Source organism: Vicugna pacos, chromosome 32 (genome assembly GCF_048564905.1).
Source record: "Vicugna pacos chromosome 32, VicPac4, whole genome shotgun sequence".
Lineage (NCBI taxonomy): Eukaryota > Metazoa > Chordata > Mammalia > Artiodactyla > Camelidae > Vicugna > Vicugna pacos.
This window is the reverse complement of record NC_133018.1, coordinates 22,203,213-22,217,062: the sequence shown is the minus strand read 5'-3', so window position 1 is coordinate 22,217,062 and position 13,850 is coordinate 22,203,213. Positions and strand designations below refer to the sequence as shown.

Genomic DNA, 13,850 nt, shown 5'->3' with positions numbered 1-13,850 from the left:
CTGAGGGTGGGGGGAAGTTCCTGCTGTTTCTGGCAGACGCCCTTCAGTGCTAAGCACCTCTGGTGAATGAAACCAAGAAGGGGGAAATTCCATTAGCTGATACTAAGCTGATTTTAGCACAGAAGATGGTTTGCATCCTGAGAAAATAAATTAGAATCTAACGTAAGCAGACTCAGACAGGAAGCAGGTACATAATTTAATGAATACAAGTGTAAATGCCTTCCCTCAGATACTCAAATACCATTTCCCTACCACAGTTTGACATTATTATGATTTTTCATCATTTATTTAAAAATTCCATATTTATGATCTAATTATTTGCACATTTTGTGTTTACTATTCTCTGTCCTGTTCAACCTTAGTCGAAATTCATTCTTAACACCCGTGCGTGCACTTCTCTAAGATCTCTGGTATCTGTGCCCTTCTGATGGCTCATGGGAAAAAAAGCATCTTTTACGAAAAGGAACAAAAGACTGTCAGAAAAAAAAAACATTTCACTTTTATGCTGAGCTGCCTTTTCTATAAATGCCATCTTTCTTTTTTTCTTTTTCCAATAACCAAACTAATTTTTACAATAGAAAAAGAACAGGGAGGGCACGCCTGCTTTTGCTCCCGGGGAGTGGAAAGTTGGCATGAGTGCAGGCTGAGCGGCCTGAGTCACGGGGCTCTGCCGGGCGCCGCTGCGGAGGTGAGGGCGCTGAGGGTCTACAAGAGACCCGCTTGGTCCTTGACAGCACACTCGGCACCTGATTTTGACAGAAGCGTGTCTGTATTTTGCAGGGTCAGTACCACAGTGTGGTTTCCACCAACCTCTTTGTCCTTGGGCCGGCTCCTCCCTGTGGATGTGTTCACTGTGGTGGGAAAACATCCCAGAAGACTAGGCCACGTGCAATAGTCCGCAAGGTACTCCCTGCTTGCAGGCAGATGTGTCAAAGCTTCCGCTTTCCCTCCATCCACTAAAATGTAGGCCAAGGAGCGACGCAGTGCGAATTTCATAGACAGGGTGTGGTTGTCCAAGGCCTTCAGCAGGATGCAGCTCCTGACTCACGAACCTTGACTTGAATCTCCTTTTGCTCATTCTAGAAAGAAAATGTCCCACAATTCATCGTCAAACCTTAGGTGTTTATGGAGCTGTTTGAAGAGACAGGGTGCTGGGTAGGGAGCATTCTTTTTCCTTCCAGTAATTTTTCTACATTTGTTAGCGCAGTGGGGTGGATAATGTGCATATCAGTTGTAAGTATTTGCTTTGGCAAAGTGTAATTCGCTCATCATCTGTGTGTGTGCAGGAACCAAGCACAGGCACGTGCTCACTCACACGCACACGTACACAGAGACAATTAGTAAATTGTGCCTTGAATTATCGCATAGTAAACGCACACCTGCACACATGTGACCACCACCACGGTCAAGACACAGACAACGGTGGGCACCCAGAAGGCCCCACAGTTCCTCCTTCCAGCCACTGGCCCCCGCTCCTCTGAAGGGAACCGCTCTCCCATCCTCCCAGCACACAAGTAAGCTGTGCTTGTTTCACAGTCTATAAAGGTGGACCGTTAAGAATACACTTATTTTGCATGTGGTTTCCTACATTCAAGGTTTTATTTGGTGCCGGAGAGGGTGTGGAGGAACGGGAGCCCTCCTACACTGTAGATGGGGAGGTGAATCGGTGCAGCCACTGTGGAAGACAGCATGGGGTTTCCTTGAAAAACTAAAATAGAGTCACCACACGGTCCAGCAATCCCTCTGAAGCAGGAAACTCAAATGTGGCGCAGTGGCCTCCGACGAGGCCTGCTGAGGGAGGCCCGGAGGCCGCGGGTTCTTGTGGTCGCGCTGAGGGGCTTGGGTTCCATCCTCAAGTGGTGGGAGGTACTGAGGGGGACGTCACGGCCCTTATCCGTCATCCGTTTCTCTGTCTGTCTGTCTGTCTGCCCATCCAGCCGGCATTATCTATCTATCCATCCATCGTTCCATCCATCCACCTACCTACCCACCCATCCAGCCAACATATTTATTTATCTGTGTCTGTCTGTCTGTCTGTCTGCCTATCTACCTACCTATCCACCCATCCAGCCAGCATATCTATTTATCTGTCTGTCCGTCTAATGGACTATTAGCCATAAAAAGAAGGAAGTCTTGCCATTTGCGGTAACACAGATGGACGTTGAGGACATTACACAAAGTGAAATCAGCCAGACACTCACTCACAGGTGGAATCTAAAAAAGTTGAACCCACAGATTCAGAGAGTAGAATGGTGTTGTCAGGAGCTGAGGGGAGGGAGAAATGGGGATTTCACGTGTAAGCTGAGTAAGCTCTGGGGATCTGCAGCACAGCGTGGTGACTAGTTAATAATACCGTATTGTATGTTGGAAATTTGCTGACAGAGTAAATTTTATGTGTTCTCGCCACACACACACACACACACACACTCACACACACAGACGCACAGTGAAGCTGTGAGACCGTGGATGTGCCGCTTAACATGATTGTGGTCATCATTTCACAACGTGTATGTGTATTAAATCATCACCTTATACACCTTAAATGTAGACAATTTTACTTGTCAATTGTAGCTCGATAAAGCAGGAAGAAACAGAGAGGCAAGTCACTGAAAGGAAACAAAGGTAAAGGGTACAGCGCAGCTCGACGCCCGTCACACCCTGCGATGTGGGGACGGCCAGGGTGCTCACGCAGAGAAGCAGGGAGGGGAGCTGGGAGGCTCTTGCGGTAGTTTATGTAGCAGATGGCTGTGCCTTGCAGTAACGTTGGACACGCTGGCACGGAGATCGGGGGCTGGGTTCCAGAGGCAGCCAGGGAGGTGGAGTTAGTCAGACTCGGCCAGCGCTCCTGCAGGTGTAGAGCGGAGGACTGGGTTACAGGGCCTCTGAGTGCCTTGCTCACCCTGACTCCAGCCGTGTGGGGACAGGACCTATGTGAGCCCAGGGTGGCCAGCGTAAAGGACCTGTCCCCTGTGCTCTGCTGCGTGCGGCCTCCCAGCCTGGGGACCTCTGCTTCTCCCCTTGGGGTACTGGACCCACGGTCTGTTACAGCGAAGTTCAGGGCAGAGAAATTCACTGTATCTTCCACGCCAGCTAATGCATCCTTCAGATTTCCATCCTGGCCTACTGACTGCGAGGCCAGTGCACCAGTGGCCAGGCTGGCCTGAGCGCCCCCTGCCCCTCATCCGCCTCCCCCGGCTGTGTTGGCTGCATGTGCAGGGGGAGGGGCCCCAGAAACAGCACCCACGAAACACACAGGGACAATGTGTGGGACCCGGATTGGACCGTTCAGACTTCACAACAAATTTTATGTGAACTCAGCTTTGTCATACCAAACTCTCCCACAGTCCCATGAGTGGTTTTCAATATTTGGCTTCTTTTACAGGCTCGGCAGTGGTATACCTGTGCAAATGTGTTTTTCGATGTGTGCAAAAGTCACTCAGTTTGATCACAAAGGCTAATGGTTCCCCAAAGAGGATGATTTGTGGAGATGTGAAAAGAAACGGGACGTCTCATGCATCCTTGTGAACATGACACTCAGATACACGGCTTACTCACCGAGTGACTCCATATTGCTTTGAACTAAAGTATCTTTTATCTCTGGAGTTTAGTTGAAAGGATAAAGGGAACAAAAAGCGTCAAACGCGGAACTGGTGGAGCCCATTAAATAGAAAATTCGTGGGATGCTCTTGGCGACACCACATAACCTTCCTCGGCAACAGAGACGAAAAACAATCAGAGACGCCTTTGTGCCATTTCATACTTGAAATCCACGCTCTGAGTCTTATTTTTCAGATAATTATTCCTATTTATTCACTTCTCCATTTCTCGTGTCTGAACGACTCCTAACTAGCTCGTGTTTCTAATAAATTGTTCTGGGGTAAGTTGCGGACCCTGATCAGAGGAGGCACAACCACGCAGGTCGTCCGTGCTGGGAGCTCTGGTCCTCCCACCTCATCCCTGGGATGTTCCCTTCCACAAGCATTGTTTAGATTCCCCGCAGGGCCGACCCGTGTCGGTCCAGCCCGGGCTGGGTCTGCATGGCGTGCTGAAAGGACTGCGTCCCAGAGGCCCGGGGTGCTTCTGCCCAGCAGTCAGGACCACCATCTGCTGTAACTGCTAAGCTCAAAGATGCTTCAGGACACCGCGTCACTCCCTGTTCCGAGGCTAGCGCCTGCTAAGACACTTCAGTGGTGACGTCTCATGTTCCAAAGTGTCTGATGCTAAAACTAGAACAGGGAGGCCACTTTTGGTCGTGAGTGTGGACACACAAGGTTATTTTCATTGGTTAACATGATTTATTTAAGTATACGAGAGAGAGTATTTGTGAAAAATAAGTGAATGCAGAATATACAAAATAAGTCAGTGCTGTCAGGAGCGTCACCTTTGTAGGAAAAATATGTTTCAAAGATGTCTACGCTGCGGCAATGCCCACAGCCCCAGCCCTCAGCACTGCTGATAAATTCTCACGTTCGCCTCTTATCTTCCAAGGTCCATGGCGCTAACCGTGGGCGGGGGGGGGTTCCAGGTGGCAATGTGTGACAGGCAGGCAAGCGCTGTTTCCAAAAGCTCATTCTTTTTTTTTTTTTCCTCTTTAGACTAAGCAAGCCCTACAGCTTTGCAAAAGGAAAGTCTAGAAACATATGAAGTAAATGAGACCTTAAAGTGTGCTTTTCACTAGTGTATCTGTCTTCCTGCCCCCCCGAATCTCACTTTCCGGGTGATTTTCTGAACATTAACCAGAATATTTTCCGTGTTTTTACTAACACATACACGTGCACATGCACACACGCACAGGAAGGTACGAAGACAGACAGTAGCATTTCTGTTCTTTTGCTACAATTGCAATAAACTATACAGCTTATTTCTCTTCAAATTTTTTTTCTTTTTAATTTTCTTAGTGGAGGTGCTAAGGATTAAACCCAGGACCTCACGCGTGCTAGGCAGGCACTCTGCCACTAGGCTATTACCCCCCCACCCCCATATGGCTTATTTCAAAGGAACATGAGGCTTCTGGGTTTGTAAGGTGGTCCCTGGGGAGTTGGCATAGACTGGGGCCCTGCAGTCCAGCTCAGCCTGCACACTGGTAGACTAAATGTTGGGTTTTGGGGAGGGTGGGGTGCAGACATATCTTTATTTTAATTTTCAATTTTTTTGCAATTTATATATTTTTTTATTGAAGTACAGTCAGTGAATGTTTTGAATTTACACAGGGAGCAAAGACTGAAAAGCTTTCAGCACTGCCAAACCTCCTGACAGTGTAGATTTTAGAGCCCAAGGCAGAAGTTCCTAGACTTATAACACTTGAAATAATAATTTAAAAAGTATAGACCCTGGTAATTATTAAAAAGTCATATGAAAAAACTACTGTGTATCATTGACTGCTTGTTACTTAGGACAGAAAACATACACATGGCAAAACGTCTTCCCGTTTCAAAACTCGCTGTCTGACAGCTGAGAGCTGTTCGTGAGAGAGGAGCCGTGAGTGTCGCTGTGCACAGGAGCTGGGCAGGCGGGCCGCGCGGAGGCGGCAGGGCGCGGGGAGGCTTCGGGGTTGACCGAAGACTGTGTCCTCCCAGAGTCCATCAAATATTTAAAGGTGTTCTGGGTGAACGGAAAATAATCTGGGCTGGATTTGGCCAATGGCTGACAGCTCCCATTTCCACATTTCCTGATGCGGAGCGTCAAATATAAGATGTGGAAATGCTGGGCACAGAACTAAGAGGAGATGTAATCTTTTCATGTAGACACTAGGGCCTCCCGTGGCCCTCTGTTGGGGGCTGTGGCACCCGCATGTGAGGCCCAATTCCTTTGCTCCAGGTGAGGTGACCGCTAAGGTGTAATGTTTCCCTCAGTCTTCCCCTTGGAGTCACGACGGGGTCCCCCTCATCAGACTGTTTGAAATCCCACCCTGGTTGGCTTCTTCCTTCCCTGACCGGGTTCCCCGTTCTCTTGAGCTGGAGGTTTAATAGGGAAGAACCAATCTGACTCCATACGAGATCTGCTCCTTTAGCTCTGACCCCGGGCTCTGCCTCCTGGGCTGAGTCAGGCTGGCTCTGCACCTGCTGCCTAGAGCCCGAAATACACAGACCAGCCCGTTCTCAGGGCTCTGACCTTTAAGGGTAGAACACTTTCCCACTCAGACAGAGAGAAAAAGTTGCAGAACAGAGAACAGTGTGTCTTGGAGGTTTACAGGAGCACTGACCGGACCTCCCAGGACAGGTGCAGGAACAAAGGATTCTGACACGAAGCAGTCTGCACCAGCCAACCACACCCCCTCCCTTTTAGTATAAAAGGAGCCTGGGTTCCGGCTCGGGGAAGGCGGGTCTAGGACATTAGCCCCCCACCGTCTCAGCCTGCTGGCTTTCCGACTGAAGTCCTCATTCCTCGTCCCGACACCTCGTCTCCCGATTTATTGGCTTGTCGTGTGCTGAGCAGAACGAGTTTGGACTCGGTAACGGTCACGTCATTTCATCGCCTGCTCAGGAACTGTCATCCCAGGGTCTCCTCCCGGGGCTGTAGCTCTGAGACGGTGGTGTGATGGTTAAAATGCACAGTCCGGAGGTTGCTTGCTTGAGTTCAAATCCTGACTGCAACTGACCACCCCCTTGACCGAGCAAGTCAGACTGGGAAACGGGGTTGGAGTAGATGCCAAGTGAAAGAACCCTTGGAAGGCCGCGATGTGTGCAGGGAGGGCATGGCTGGTCCTCAGCGACCCCGGCTGTCCCCTCAGCACCGTGAAGGAGGAAGGTGGGCTCCATCGTCTGTGGCACCTTCTGAGATCCGAAGAAGTGGAAGGTGTCAATAAAGGCCTGGTGAGAAATAAACCCGAGGTGGGGACGGGATGTGTTGGTGTTTATGAATGGCATGCCTGGCAGCGGGAAGAGAGGATGCTGCAGAGAGGGGAGGGAGAGAGGGTGGGTGTCCGGGAGGAGCCGGGGCACAGCGGCGAGCCGCCCGCGTGCTGGCTGTCTTTGCCTGTGTGTCTGTCATCGCGAGGGGCGTGTGTCTCCTCCCAGGCCAGCGAGGCAGGAGAGAGGAGGGAGTAGTGCTGACGGAATAAGCTCTGTCTTGAGGGGGCTGGCCAATTTCAAATCCTCCTTCAGGTGAAAGTTCTTCTAGTTTTGGAAACGGGTGGAAAATAATTTGTGAGCTTTGTGGCAGGAGGGATGACGTGGAAGAGCAATGTTCACGCAGGAACAGGGCTCTTTCCGCGACTGCGGCTTTAGAGGTGGAGGGTCCGATTTCTCGTAGGCGTGAGACCGAGTTGGTTCAGTGGAAAGACAGGCATGTTTGACTGCAGAAAGGCTGGCTTTTATCGGGGAGCCTGTCTGCTGTGTTAAGGAGAAGTTGAGGTGAGGTTAGTGGAGGCAAAGGATAAAAATGAGCCTTTACATTTGATGACATTTTGGCGCTCAGGCTGAAATGGATCAGAAATGACACCTTCTTTTTTGTAACATCGGAGGGTTTGGATCATTTCTTTCTAAGCTGCATCCTCTCTTCGCTCAAGAGTCAGACCTGACCTTCTGCACACAGCCCCGTGGGCTTCGTAAACACCCCTGCTCCCTCCTGCTGGTAATTTTTCTCTTCAGTCTCATCGCGGACTGACTGTCCATGTGCTAGTGGGCTGTGTGTTAACTGCTCCGTATCGTGATCTTTTTTTTTTTTGAAATCTGCACAAATACCTTAGAATTGAAGGGTTGAAATATTGTTCCCATTGACCCATGCGTGAACAGGCTCAGAGAGCATAAGAGAGCTGCTTAAGGTCACACAGCTTGAATGGGACAACGCCGTAATGTAAGCTCAAGTTTTAACCTGTTACCCCTTGGTGATAGATCCAGGACACTGAGGGATGTGCTGAAAAAAAATTAACCTTGGGCTGTTTCAGGTAACCAGTTGGAAACTTTTCAGCTTCCTCGATTCATAATTCTGTGAGAGTTTCAGTCTCTTTATCCCTCTTCCCCAGTCTCGTACTGTGCAGCCCGGACACCGAGGGCATTTAAGCTGGTTAACGGCGTGCTCTGGTTCTGATCGCACCTCTGTGGTCCTTAACCCTGTGGTCCCAAACAAGTACTTTGACTTCTTTCAGTTCCAGGTTCGTATCTGTCATAAGAGGATGACAGTCTCTCACACAGGGCTGCTGTTGGATTAAGTAGGGACATAAAGCTGTCAAGCACTTTGCATGACACCTCACACACAGTGAGAGCTTATCAAAAATTAATTATGAAGAGGAGGGAGGGTGGAGCTCAGTGGTAGAGCGTGTACTTAGCATACACGAGGTCCTGGGTTCAGTCCTCAGGACCTCCTCTAAAAATGGGGTAAACCCAATTACCTCTGCCCGCCAAAAAAAAACTGATTGTGATGGACCTCCTAGGTCTTCCTAGAGCTTTAACGAAGACCATTAATCGCACAGTTTTATGTCTCAATAGCGTTAACTAGTATGTGTCCCTAGGATGATGCTGGTCCCCTCCCTTTGAAGACTATTAGGGCAAAAAGAACGGGTAGGCAGCTTACAAAAGGAGAAATACAGATGGCCACTAAACATGCAGATATGACCAGAATCACTAAAATTCAGCAAAAAGCAAGTGAAAATCATAGGGATGAAATAATCTAATCATATCATATATTGGCCAGCTGTGAGGAATTGGGGAGTGTCTTTAAATACTGGTAGAAGAGGGGCTGACACAGTTATAGTGCAGGGCCATCTGGGAGTGTCTCTTAAACCTTAAAATGTCCTAAGGGAAGTAAGTCACTAAGAGAAAGATAAATACCATATAATATCGCTTATATGTGGAATCTTAACAAAAAGGACACAAATGAATTTATCTACGAAACGGAAACAGAACAAACTTATGGTTACTAGGTGGCAAAGGGGGTGGGAAGGGATAAACTGGGAATTTGAAAATTGCACCTCTTGGGGAGTGATGGAAATGTTCGCTGTCCTGATTTCATGGGTGTGTACATCTAGCAAAATTCATCAAATTGTACATCTGAAATATGTGTAGTTTAGTGTACGGAAATCATACCATAATAAAGGTGTTAAAATAATTAAAAGGGGTGAACCCTCTGGCCCTTCAATTAAACATTTTCTAATATCTCAAGATAAAATCTTACATACATTTATGCTTGAGAGTGCCCACTGTGGCGTGTTTTGTTGTAGCGAAAAGTTGGGAAATAAGCCTAAATGTCCATCGAACTCTTATCTCTCCACGAACTACTCTGAGGAAATACAAAAAAAGAAGAGTTACCAATACTGAGGTCAAAAGAGCTCCTAAGGCTCGTCACTGAGTAGCTCGCACAGCAGGACAGGCCACAGGCAAAAACACACAGAAGTCCCGTATGTTTCAATTCCCACCCTTGGTCAAACATGTTAGTAAAATCAGAAAAGGACCTGGAAGTCCCCACATCAAACTGGTCCCCACGGTTACACCTGCGCACAGGGGAGGAGGGAGGCGTGGTAACCCGAGGGAAGTTAGCGTTGTCGGCAGGGTTCTGATTTCTTACAGAGTGTATCTGTGTCCGTTCAGAGGACCCCAGACTGGGTGGCTTACACACAACACTAAATTATTTCTCAGGGTTCTGGAGGCTGGATGCCGGCGGAGTCAGTGTCTGATGAGACCCCGCTTCCTGGCTCCTAGCCTCTGTCTTCTGGTCGTGTCCCTCACCCGGTGGAAGGGGACAGGGTGCTTACTGAGGTCTCTCTTAAAATTTTTTTTTTGTCCAACTATTTTCTTTTTGTTTATTTATTTTGGGAGAGGAGTTAATTATGTTTATTGATTGATTGATTGATTCATTCATTCATTCTTTTAATGGAGGGACTGGGGATTGAACCCAGGACCTCGTGCATGCTAAGCACACACTCCACACTGAGCTATGCCTTCCCCCTTGAAGTCTGTTTTATAAGGACGCCCATGACATTCATGAGGGCTCTGTTCTCATGACCAAATCATCTCCCAAAGGCCCCACTTCCTAGTATCATCACACTGGGGGTTAGGTTCCGATGTACAGATTTTAGGGGGCCACAGATATTCAGTCTATAACAGAATATTTATCAAGATTTGCTTCTGTGATTCAATTGTTTTAAGGATGTAAGTCAAAATTTTCCACTATTTTTCTATACCACTTCAGCAAAATGACTTTCTGCCTGTGCCTTGATCCCTGTGTGACTTACTGCCCTGTGTGTGTCCCCAGTCAGTTCTCATCACGCACACCAGACTGCAGCGTCTGTAGTGCTGTGTTGTCTGCAGGTATGTGACATGGGTCCCTTCCTTGCCACCTGGTGGTCTTTCTCAGATGTCACACTCAGATGTGACAGTCACACCATGCCCGCAGGTTCCCAGCGCCCCCTCCCACTCTCACTCTCCTCCCTGGAATGCATATCTCTGATCTTGGGGCATATTCCAACCCCCACCCATCCTTCAACTGCTATCAGAAACTCAGTTTCTTCCAAAACAGTGTCCTCTCTGCCCTCTAAGTTCAAATGAACTTCTCCCACTGAATCCCACTGCAGTTCCTTCCTTCTGCCATGGGTATTGAAGGGAGTTAGAGAATGTAAGGGTGAAAACCCCAGGACAGGAGGGGTCCACAATTGGATTTAGATAGTGCTTCTGTAAATTACTTGTGTGACCTCAGGTGTGCCATTTAGTGTCTCTGGTCCTAGGTCTCATGCATCTGTGAAAGGACTGTAGAAGTACTATTTTCATCAATGCTTAAACATGCTTGCATTAGAAGGGACTGCACTAGTAACCATAAGTTTGTTTTCTATGTCTGTGAGTCTCTTTCTGTTTTGTAAGTAAGTTCATTTGTATCCTTTTTTAGAGTCCACATGTAAGTGATATCTATGGTATTCATCTTTCTCTGTCTGACTTATTTCACTTAGTATGATGATCTCCATGTCCATCCATGTTGCTGCAGATGGCATTTTTCATTCTTTTTGATGGCTGAGTAGTATTCCATTGTATAGATATACCACAGCTTCTTTATCCAGTCATCTGTCAGTGGACATTTTTTTTTAGCGTTGTGCTTTGAACAGCAGCATCTTGTGAAACTTTTGCCGGGGCCTCTGATGAGACCATCACTATTAACTCTATTGTCACTTAACAAGTTTAAACAGCATCTAAAAAAAAAAATTCAATAGAAGTCTGTCAGTCACTTCAGAAAGGGAGAAAACACAGTGGGACATTGTGATCCCTATTCAGGAATTCTCCCTGTTTTTCATTCAACTAGAAGAAATCAAGTTTGTAACAGCAAACAGAAAGCTGCAAAATTACCACCTAATATAATTAGTGAGGGTCTCTGTTGTCATAATATTTCACAACTAGAATACCTTTACCCTCTGAAATATTCTCTGTGTCCTTCCCAATAATGATTTCAACTTTGAAGAATGGAGGATTTCACCAAAAATCGAAAAAACAGGATTTTTTTCCCTACACAAAGTATTTCAGAACCATGACTTGCCAGCCAATTTGTAATCTCCCGTCTTATACAGCCGTCCTAAATTCAACACTTGTACGCAAATGACAGTGAATCAACACTCAGTGGAGACAGGAAGGCATGATTATATTCATCTGATTCAAGTAGCATTTCAGTAAAGACATTCTTTGGCAGGAATGTTTATTTACCCAACTGTTACTCTAGAATTCCACTTTACTTCAGTAGAATTGCCTTACAATCATGTCAGTTCTTGTAATAATCAAATGAAATATGCAATCATAAGTATTTTTATGGACAGCTTTTTAGCTAAGTCCTTTTTAAGTAGACCTGACCTGCATTTTACAGTTTTGTCTGCCGGGAGAGTGGAACAGGCTTAAATGCACTCGGAGCTCCTCCAAAGCTACCTCTTTCAGCTCTGATTTCTCATACTGGAGGCTCTTAATTTTCTCAAGCCAAGTGTGATTTCTGATGCAAAATTGGGTTTCCCCACAACTCTAAATCTAGCTGCGGAGGGCTGGAAACGTAATGATTTCAAGGGAAAAAGAAAACCAGTTTTGTTCACTCTAATGACACAATAAGCTCAAAAAGAAACTGCATAGGGTTAGGAATCTTTTCTGTGTGATGCTGGAGTAGTGGGGGGGCATTTGTCAAACCTCACAGAAGGCACAACACCGCAGTGAACCCTAAGGTAAACCGTGCACCACGATAATCAGGGCAGATCTACTGATTACAACACGCACCCCTCTGGTGTGGGATGTCGACAAGGGAGGAGGCTGTAGGGGCAGGAAGTATATGGGAAATCTCCCTACTTTTTGCTCAATTTTGCTGTGAACCTAAAACCACTCTTTAAAAAAAAAAAATGAAGCCTATCAAACAAAAAATTAAAAGAAACCAGAAAACTTTGATAAAATATCAGTGTGTGCTCCACAGTCCGCTGACAGGAAGTATTCAGGGTCGATCTGTCCCCCAGTGGGGGTTTAAGTGCTCAGTTTTAAAAAATTATATTTAACCAGTTATCAAAAAGTTTTCAAATAGGGAGATGTCACAGTAACCTTTTTGTTTTTCTGTTTTTGTTTATGGTTTCCTTTGCTATGCAAAAGCTCCTAAGTTTAATTAGGTCCCATTTGTTTATTTTTGCTTTTAATTCCATTGCCTGGGGGGATCTCGCTGCGATTTGTGTGAGAGAATGCTTTGCCTGTGTTCTCTCCGAGGAAATTTGTGGTGTCCTGCCTTGTGGTTACGTCTTTAAGCCGTTTTGGGTTTATGAACAACTCCGTTCAGTCCTCCCCGTCTGTCCCTTGGCCCGCATCCCACGGGCCGGCACTCAGCTGAGTCTCACCTCCTTTCCTTCCAAAATCTAAGTCTCCGTGGTCCCTGAGATTTCCTTACTTTGCATCTCTGTCCCTGCCCTCTGATGGTGGAGTCTGCACCTTGAAGTACTTAAAACGACCCGTGCTAGCCCAGGACGTGCCCATCCTCAGCCACAGTGGAGGCGGCATTTGCTCGTGCGGACGATGAAAGGCTAGTCGGTTTTATAGCACAAACATACCTAAACTGCGTGGCAGTGAATTACTGATGCTTTTAGGAACTGTTAAAATGGAGTCTTCATAAAGCCATGGGATTCTGGAGTAAATCTTATTTCTGATGGCAGAACCCCCTGTGGGGGTCGGTATTTGCACAAAGTGTTGTTTTAAAGCATAAACCTAAAATCGTCAGACTGATGGGTTCAGCTCACAGCCCATCCAGCAGAGTTTACCCTGCAGAGTGGGGACTTGTCAGGCTCCTGTCACCCAATACATGTGGGGTTTTTTTTTTTTGCATTTTTAAGAAATTGAAGTGAAATTCACAAAATATAAAAGGAACTGTTTGAACGTATACAATTCAGTGGCATGAAGTGCGTCCACATGTCCTGCCGCTGCCATCTGGTTGAGGAGCATTCTACTCCCTCCCAGAGGGAGACCCTGTATCCTTTCAATAAGGCCCCCTCCTTATTTTATCTCTGCTCTTTCCCTGAAAATCACGATTTACGTTTGTTTCTGCAGGTCTGCTTTCTCCAGATGTTTTGTATCAACGGAACCAAGCAATATGCAGTTTTTTGTGTCTGGCTTCTTTCTTTGGCGTCGTGGCTTTGGGGTTCATTTGTGTTGTAGCAGGTGTCACTGTTTCATTCCTTTCAATGACTGAGCAACATTCTGTTGTGTGAACAGACCGTGTATTGTTTACCCGCTCGTCAATCATGGGCACTGGGGTTGCTTCTGTCTTCTGGCTCTTGTGAATCTTGCTTCTGTGAACATCCTGCACTCGCTGGTTCTGGCTGCTAAACCAAACATACCACGTTTTGTGGCTTTTAAACAACAGAAACGCGTTCCGCACAGTTCTGGGGGCTGGCAGTCTGAGATCAGGGTGACTGCGTGGCCGGG

The 13,850-nt window shown here is 46.9% G+C and overlaps 1 protein-coding gene across 1 annotated transcript in view; it reads left to right on the top strand.

Annotated features, from left to right (window-relative positions):
• Nucleotides 1–13,850, top strand: part of LOC116276598 (syncytin-1-like) — a 63,231-nt gene that overhangs the window by 15,563 nt on the left and 33,818 nt on the right. The gene's annotated exons all lie outside the window — the stretch shown is intronic.